We start from the raw sequence: 10,000 nt of genomic DNA on the forward strand, positions 1-10,000 counted from the left end.
ATAAATATCTTGACCAATTAGACTTTTTTACTTTTTCGAATTCGACAATTGCTTTCAGCCTATAAAACTCTGGAAATCAGCCGAAGAGGAACAAAGTACAAGAAACTTTTACATTCTTTTCGAGGACTGAATAGAAATCGGGTTTTAAGTTAAATATGATGGATGATCCCCGTAGGCTTTAACTCCGTGCTCCTACCGATCAGCCACTGCTCGTTGCATTTGGTTTCATCCATCTCATCTTCATCATCATCCCTTTGTGTATTGCGCTTTCAGCTGCATACTTACACCTCTATATTGAGCTTCCCAATGGCTAAAGCTCGCGTTATGCCCCATACATAGTAATCTATCAACAAGAACAATTACTAGGCATGGGTCTCTTGAGATAAGTTTTGTGTACGACAACTAGTGCAGCCGTTTCTAGTCCACTGCACGACAAAGGCCTCAGACATATTCTTACTAATGTTTGGGGTTCGATCAGTTTTAATTTCCACTCTGGTCAGTGCGGATTGGGGTTCTAGGGAGACTTTAGTCTGATCGTTCGCTGCAAACCGGCCTACTATGTGTGCCCATGACTTGTACAGCTAACTATTCATAGAGATACGCAAACCATTTCAATACTTTAAGGTATACCCACCCTTGAAGTATATGGCAGGAGTTAGACCACTGTATAAAAGATCCCCTTCATTATTATTATTATTATTATTATTATTATTATTATTATTATTATTATTATTATTATTATTATTATTATTATTATTATTATTATTATTATTATTATTATTATTATTACTAGCGATGCCGCTATCCTTATTCTTATTATAAAACCAAAATACTACAAGCATAATGGCTTCAACAGGGAAAGAAGCCCGGTATGTATGTCTGTCGAGTGTGTGTGTCTATATCTATCTATCTATCTATCTCTATCTATCTATCTATCTATCTATCTATATATATATATATATATATATATATATATATATATATATATATATATATATATGCAGTATATATATATATATATATATATATATATATATATATATATATATATGCAGTATATATATATATATATATATATATATATATATATATATATATATATATATATATATATATATATATATATATATATATATATATATATATATATATATATATATATATATATATATATATATATAATCATTTGAATAAAGAAAGCTGGAATGTACGACTGAAAATGAATATGAGTAAAACGAAGATAATGTTCAATAAAGATGCAGAAACAACAAATAAGAGTTATAGACAAGCGTCTAGAAATTGTTAATGACTATAAATTAGGACAGACAGTTAGTGTTTCCCAGGAAATGAGACCGAAATTAAAAGAATTATAAACACTGGAAGGAAAGCATTTGGCAAACAAAATGAGATTATGGAACGTAAAACGCCACTTTCTCTAAAACGAAATGTATTTAATGATATGGTAATACCAGTTTCAACTTAGGCATCAGAAATATAGAGCCTTACTAAAGCCTTAAAACAAGTTAGTTACAACTTGAAAAGCAATGGAAAGAATAACGATGGGAATAAGAGATAGAAAAAGAGCATCATGGATACGAGAGCATACTAAAGTATAGAATATTATAACTGCTTATAAGAAAAATAAATGGGCATGGACAGGCCATCTAATGATGGACAATAGATGGACATGAAGAATATCAGAATGTGGGTCCCTAGAGATTGTAAAAGATGCACGGGAAGAGAAGACGATGGATTGATGAACTAAAAAAAAGTTTGCGGGCGTGAACTGACACAGTAAACACATAAACATATGCAAGTGGAAGGAAATATTTGTGGCCTTTGTTCTGAAGATGGTATGATGATGATGATGATACTTATGTTTGATGATGATTATGATTATTATTATTATTATTATTATTATTATTATTATTATTATTATTATTATTATTATTATTTAACCTAAAATCTTAGTTAGAAAAGCAGGATGCAATAACCCCAAGGTCTCCAATAGGGAAAAATGTCCCAGTGAGGAAAGGAAAAAAGGAAATAAAAAAAATATAAAAGAAGTAATAGACGTTTCAGATGAAATATTTTAAGAACAGTAACAATATTGAAATAGATATTTCATATATGAAAAATAAAAATAATTGATTTCTTCCACGAATATTTTCTTTTGATATCCTTGCTCAGACTAAGAATCTCGTAGCGACACACACACGCACACACATTAACACACACACATATAGATATATATATATATATATATATATATATATATATATATATATATATATATATATATATATATATATATATATATATATATATATATATATACGTACATACATACATACATATATATACACACATACACATATTATGTATATACATATACGTATATATGTGTATATATATATATATATATATATATATATATATATATATATATATATATATATATATATATATATATATATATACATGTATACTTATATATGAATATACGTGATCAAAACTTCTCTCTCTCTCTCTCTCTCTCTCTCTCTCTCTCTCTCTCTCTCTCTCTCTCTCTCTCTCTCTCTCTCTCTCTAATCAACTCCTCAAAGCATATAATTTTTGCTAAACATCCCTAGGACGAAAATGCAAAGTAAATATTGCAGGTGAAATTGCTGGGAAAACTTACACTTTAAAACCAAGTTCCTTCCCATTTCATCCTCTCCTGCGTATATCAAAAGTAATTTAAGAATTCTTCGGAAGTTTATATATCAAGCTGACCTACAATATTTATATTTTCTCGCTTTTTAGTTTTATAGTTTTATAGCATTTTATAGTCACTATTTATTCCTGTTCAGATTTCTATAATTCTTTAGGATGGGTAGGTCCTTGATGCCCTTCAGATGTTCTAATTAGGTCAGGGGTTGCTAGTTGCAGTGCAACGATATTTTCTTATTCAAAAAACAATAAATATTTTTTAAAATTGCTGAGTATTGCAATAGCTGCCATCAGTGGAATTTTTTCAACCCGCCCCCTCCAACCTTGCTCTCCACATCAGCGCACCCACGGATGCCTACGCCCACCTCCTCACGTCGTACCCTGAAGTTTTCCGTCCAGAACTTCGTCAAACGCCCACGGCCCCTGCCAAGCACGGTATTTATCACCATATCAAGATGCCGGAACCCCCAGTCTTCGCAAAATTCAGACGTCTTGCAACGGAACGATTGGCAGCCGCCAAACAGACGTTCGCCGAAATGGAGGAAATGGGCCTTTGCCAAAAGGCCTCCAGCCCATGGTTGTCACCCTTACACATCGTTCTGAAGAAAGACGGCTCCCTCCGTCCGTGCGGGGATTACAGGTGCCTGAACATGCAAACAGAAACGGATCACTATCCCCTCCCAAACATCGCCGACGTGACCTCCTACCTGCACAAAGCGAAGGTTTTCTCTACGCTCGACCTCCTGAAGGGGTATTATCATGTGCCTATGAACCCAGAAGACATCCCCAAGACTGCCATCACCAGTCCGTTTGGTACATACACCTTCAATTACTCCTGTTTTGGCCTTCGTAATGCTGGGGCCACGATTCAACATCTCATGGATGGCATCTTAGGGGACTTCCCTTTCTGTGTATGTTATGTGGACGACATACTTGTGTTCTCCTCCTCAAAAGAGGAACACCTCTGTCACCTACGCATCGTGCTCGACCGCCTGCAACAAAACGGCCTTGTAGTCCGGTACGACAAGTGTACCTTTGGCGCTAACGAAGTGTCGTTCTTAGGGCACCGCATCACTCCTGAAGGAGTCTATCCCCTCCTTGAGAAGGTAGCAGCCATTCAGGACTTCCCCTCGCCCTCGACCGTCAAAGCTCTGCAGGAACTCTTGGGCATGATCAACTATTATCACCGTTTTCTGTCAGCCATTGCCGCTACTTTTCCTCCCCTCTACGCCTCCCTCAAGGGCAAGCCAAAGGACCTGAAGTGGGGTCCCCTTCAAGAAGCGGCCTTCTGCAATGCAAAGAAGGCCCTATCAACAGCTGCGGCTCTCACGAATTGCTGTTGGTGCACTTGGCTGTCCGTCACTTTCGCCATTTCTTAGAAGAAACGCCCTTCGTCATTCGCACAGACCACATGCCTCTGGTGCACGCATTCACTCGACAGTCTGACGCCTGGTCCACCTGTCAACACCGACATCTCTCCGCCGTGGCTGAATTCAATTGCACTCTTCAATCCGTTCCTGGGAAAACGAATCCCGTTGCTGATGCCCTGTCAAGAAACACGTTGGCTGCCGTTCAACTGGGATTGGATTACAATGTCCTGGCTGAAGCCCAACGACAGGATCCAGAGTATCAAGCATGTAAGACATCCTGCATGTCCCTCCGTTGGGAAGACTTTCCCCTCGAAGACTCCAACACCACCTTCCTCTGTGACGTCAGTACTGGTAGACCGCGACCTTGGATTCCTGCTCCCATGCGCCAGCAGCTGTTTGATTTCATTCACGGCCTTTCACATCTTTCGTGCCGTTCTACCGCACAGCTGCTGAAGACGAAGTTCATTTGGCACGGCATTTCTAAGGATGCTAAGGATTAGGTCCGCGCCTGTACTTCTTGCCAAACTTCCAAAGTACCTTGACACACGGATTCAGGAGTGGGCACCTTTCATCAACATCAGCGTTATTTCGCCCAGGTTCACGTCGACGTTGTAGGCCGCCTACCCACATCACAAGGACATCGTTACCTGTTTACCGTCATCGACCGCTCCACTCGTTGGCCTGAAGCCATTCCCATGGACACTGCAACGTCTGCCTCATGTTGTCCCTGCCAAATATTTTCCTTCTACAACCTCCTCCGACGATCTCCAGCGCATACGTTACGTCGTGGGGAAATTTACTCCATGCCGCCAGACTTACAAGCCCCCAGCAAAGCATCACATACCGACAGACTTGCACTCTGCAATGCACGTCTTCCTGCGCAACGACACTAGTAAGCCACCGCTAACGCCCCCTTACACGGGCCCTTTCCTTGTGATCCGACGCAGTCCGAAAGCATTCCCACTAAACATTCATGGCAAAGACTGGGTCTCCATTGATCGTCTAAAACCTGTTTATCTCCTGCCAGATGACCCGCCTACAGTTTGTCTCTCTAGATCAGGGCGCTCTATTTAACATGTACAGTATGTCATTTTAAGGGGGGGAGCCATGTAACAAGCGTGTGTCACACGATTGTACATAGTTCATTTTGTGTATATATTATGCGTGTATCTTCGCTCTTCCCTGGCACTAAAAAGAGATTGAATAAACATGTCTGTTTTTCTCACCGGTAATGGTGTCGATTTTGAACTGAAATTTTTTGTTGCCTTGAGCTTTTGTATATAAAGGAGAGTGTTCTATAATAAACTCATTCAGTTGCTTTCATCCTGTCTTTGAGTCACAACCTTCTCTCGGCCCGTCACACTATCTAGGGCAGGTCGCTCTCTTTCACATGCATGTCTGCTTTTTTTGGGGGGAAGCCATGTAATGCACGTACAACATGCAACGTACATATAAATAGAGAAAACTGCTTTCTCGCTTTCTCTCTCTCTCTCTCTCTCTCTCTCTCTCTCTCTCTCTCTCTCTCTCTCTCTCTCTCTCTCTCTCTCTCTCTCTCTCTCATCCTCGCAGCGTATATAGTAACTGCCATCGGACTCGAATCAACTTGAACAACAAAAGTTGTTGAATGTAACATACGATAATTTCAACTCTATTTTTATCAACGCTATCATATTTTCAATTAATAAAAGTGGTTGAATGAACACATGCAATAATGACCCTTATGCGAGTATTTAGGCAGATATAAATACCTGTGCTGTTAGTTAAATAAAGTTATTTGGGAACTCTCCATTAATTCATACGTCCACAGGTACAGTACGTTATACATCTCCTTTGAATTATGTCGCAAGATTAATCATTCTTTACTTTTTACTTTTTTATTATTTTTTGCCAATTTTTATATAATTTTACTTCTGTTTAAGGTAAAATTATTCATGTGGTAGATATTGAATTAGGTGACTGTTCTATTAAAAATGATTGTAAGAATGTTCAAGTTATATGCTTCCCTCGTCGAAGATTTTAATATGTAATGAGCATAATCTCAGATCGATCAATCAATCAGTCCAATGTGAGCTAAACAAAGGAGTCGGGTTCAGTTGTCGTCAGCATTCAAGAATTATATCTAGCTTTAAACACACAAAATCAGCAAAGCAAGAGTGATGGTTGTGTTACGGCATAAACAAGGGTTTTAAAGAAATGCAGTACGTCTTGAAAAAGTAAACGAAGAATATGCTCAATGCCATAGAACATGTCATTTCTCATTGGTTCTTGTACGTGCACGCTTGCACACACACACTAACTCTTTCACAAACACACGCGCACAGACATATAGTGTATATATATATATATATATATATATATATATATATATATATATATATATATATATATATATATATATATATATATATATGCAACAACAAAAGCAGTCACTTCTAGTCTACTGCAAGACAAAGACCTCAAACATGTACTTATGCATGTCTAGGGTTTAGACAGTTTTCATCACCACGCCGGTCAACTTGGGATTGGTGATGTTGGGAGACTTGAATATATATATATATATATATATATATATATATATATATATATATATATATATATAATATATATATATATATATATATATACATGTGTTTTTTTGTGTATACTGTATATAAACAAAGCGTTAACTTTCTTTCAAGTTAAATGTTTGGAGTTGTAAACTATCCCCTCAACAACTTTTATAGTGAATTTTATAACTGGAATCGCTTTACGGGTAAATAAAAAGCTTAGCATATGGAATACATAATAACATTCCCGGCATTTGTAATCTTACCTAAAGGACTGATGCTTTCAGGAATCAGATACATTTCCTACTTCGCAAACACTCTCGCAATTCCCCCCCCCCCCCTTCATTGCCTTAATCACTGCGGTCTGTCAATCATAGATATTCCATAACTCTCAGCTGAAGAATCATGGAGACCAAATTGACTCGCGCACCATCATTAAATCTTAATTAGTGTCTCATCATCAAACAACTTCATATTCTACTGTTGCTCTGTCGATAAAGCACGAATTTCTTGATGCCCTGAGTATTTAGCGGATATTTATCTTCTCATTCATAATTAGGGTTCTCTTTGTTGGCATAATTAAGCTCTTTTCTTTACTCTTCTCTACATGTCTCTAGTTTATCTGACAGATTACACTTCGAAGTTGATTAACGTAAGGCGATATTTTTTTATTTGGTTTGGTAAAATGAGTTCTTGACTACTAGATATCAAATTAAATAATGTTTAGTACACGAATTTGGAAAATGTTATCTAGCAAATTCCTGTTAGGGAAACACAGTAGAAAAATTTCGCTGAAAATAAACCGTTTACTATAAAATTTGCAAATTTCATTGCTTTTATAACCATAGCTTTTCTATATAAGATTAATTATCGAGGTAAAGGAATTATTTGATTTTTACAGAAATAAGAAGTGGGAAGTTTTAATCCGAACTAATAATATCTGGAAACTGTTCAACAAACAAACGTGACTTTAAAATCTCACCACGTCTCAAGTGCCAACCTTTGGCAAACTGAAAGAAAAAAGAGATTATTAGTATTATTATTATTACTTGCTAAGCTACAACCCTAGTTGGAAAAGCAGGATGCTATAAGCTTAGGGGTTCCAACAGGGAAAATAGCCCAGTGAGGAAAAGAAACAAAGAAAAGGTAAAATATTTTAAGAACAGTAACAACATTAAAATAAATATTTCCAATATAAACAAGAGGAAGAGAAATAAGATAGAATAGTGTGCCCGAGTGTACCCTCTAGCAAGAGAACTCTAACCCAAGACAATGCAAGACCTTGGTACAGAGGTAATGGCACTGCCCAAGACTAGAAAACATTGTTTTATTTCCGAGTGTCCTTCTCTTAGAAGAGCTGCTTACAATAGCTAAATAGTCTTTTCTACCCGTACCAAGAGGAGAGTGGCCATTGAACAATTACAGTACAGTAGTTAACCCCTTGAAGGAAGAGGAATTGTTTGGTAATTTTAGTGTTGTCGGGTGTATGAGGACAGAGGAGAATATATAAAGAATAGGCCAGACAAGATGTATGTGTAGGCAAAGGGAAAATGAACTGTAACCAAAGAGAAGGAACCAATGTAGTAATGTCTGGCCAGTCAAAGGACCCCATAACTCTCTTGCGGTAGTATCTCAACGGGTGGCTGGTGCCCTAGCCAACCTCTTTTGATTTAATCATTTATGTTTGGATGCATGCACGTGAAGAGTCCACACTTCCTGAAAGATGTCTCAACCAACAACAACAACAACGAATGCAGCGCGTTTCTAGGCCACTGCAGGACAAAGACCTCAGACATGTCCTTAGTCATTTTCAACACCATGCTAGCCACTGTAGATTCGTGATGATGGGAGACTTTTGTCTGATCGTTCACAGTAAGCCAATCTAGTATGGTTGGCCCTGACTACTACAGGTTTTGCTGATCATGCCAATACACGAACCCTTTCACCACGTTAAGGTAACCCCGCTCAAACAATTGCGGGGTTAAATAGTCAAACTAATTGTGGATGCACACTTCTCTAAACTCAGCTTTTAAAGCAGTTACGTGAATACTTGTCTTACAATATATGAAGGTATAACTTTTTCTTTAGTGTCTTTTATGGTTAAATTTTACTCCTTTCAGTTGAAGCCTGAACTCTCTAAGTAACAGTCTCAGCTGAATATAGTAATGCCAGTGAAATCAGACCTGTTACCTTACCAAAGACAATAAGCCTTCTGTTACTCCAAATAAACACGTCTACAAGTATTATTGCAGCCAGATATTTATTCAAGAGAACAACGGACTCAGACCTGTTCAATTGGGACTGATTCCAGTACAAACGAATGCTCAAAGTGACATTCCAGATTGCTTGGGATTATCTATCTATCTATCTATCTATCTATCTATCTATCTATCTATCTATATATATATATATATATATATATATATATATATATATATATATATATATATATACTGTATATATATATACTTATATATACATATATATGTGAATATATATATATATATGTATATATATGTACGTTTGTGTATGTATATGTGTATACACAGACACACACACACACACACGCGCGCACACACACACACACACACACACACACACACACATATATATATATATATATATATATATATATATATATATATATATATATATATATATATATATATATATATATATGTATATCTTCAAAGATTACGGTGACTCATTGATCAACTATTTTCATTGATAGAACTTCTCATGGAAGTATAATATGACACAAATAGAGGGGCACTCATTATAGTGCAGACCTCAGCTGCGGCAGCTTATTTCTCGACCTTTGTAAGACCTTCAACTTGACCCTTGACCTTAACCTTAACCTGAACATGTATCAGTTGCCGTGGATTTACATACTCGCAACGATGCCAGGATGCCAGAAAACTTTAAATCAATCAATCAATCATACTCTCAAATATGAACCAAGTTTGAAGTCTCCGTGACAACGACATCCAAACTTATGGCTCATTACGTGAATTGGACATTTTTCTTGATTGTAACCTTGACCTTTGCCCATGATCTTCCTGAATTGAATAATTTCAAGCTTTTTACATAACAGTTAATACCTGCAAGTTTCACTACTCTACGATTAAAATTGTGGCTAGGAAGCTGTTCACAAACTTACACAAATCGGGGGTAAAACATAACCTGCTTCCAACTTCGTTGACGGAGGTAAATATGGGAGTCAGTTGGCCGTCATCTAATAATTGGACATACTACCACTCAACACATGGATTTTTAATGACTAGGAACACAAACTTGAACCCTTCGTATGCTAGTCTCTATGGGAATGTGCAGTGTGTTACTTGCACTAGATATTTGTAGAATGAATTAATT

The 10,000-nt window shown here is 37.0% G+C and overlaps 1 protein-coding gene across 1 annotated transcript in view; it reads right to left on the bottom strand.

Annotated features, from left to right (window-relative positions):
* Positions 1 to 10,000, bottom strand: part of LOC137614631 (tachykinin-like peptides receptor 86C) — a 566,255-nt gene that overhangs the window by 393,646 nt on the left and 162,609 nt on the right. The gene's annotated exons all lie outside the window — the stretch shown is intronic.

This window comes from Palaemon carinicauda, chromosome 21, assembly GCF_036898095.1.
Source record: "Palaemon carinicauda isolate YSFRI2023 chromosome 21, ASM3689809v2, whole genome shotgun sequence".
Classification (NCBI taxonomy): domain Eukaryota; kingdom Metazoa; phylum Arthropoda; class Malacostraca; order Decapoda; family Palaemonidae; genus Palaemon; species Palaemon carinicauda.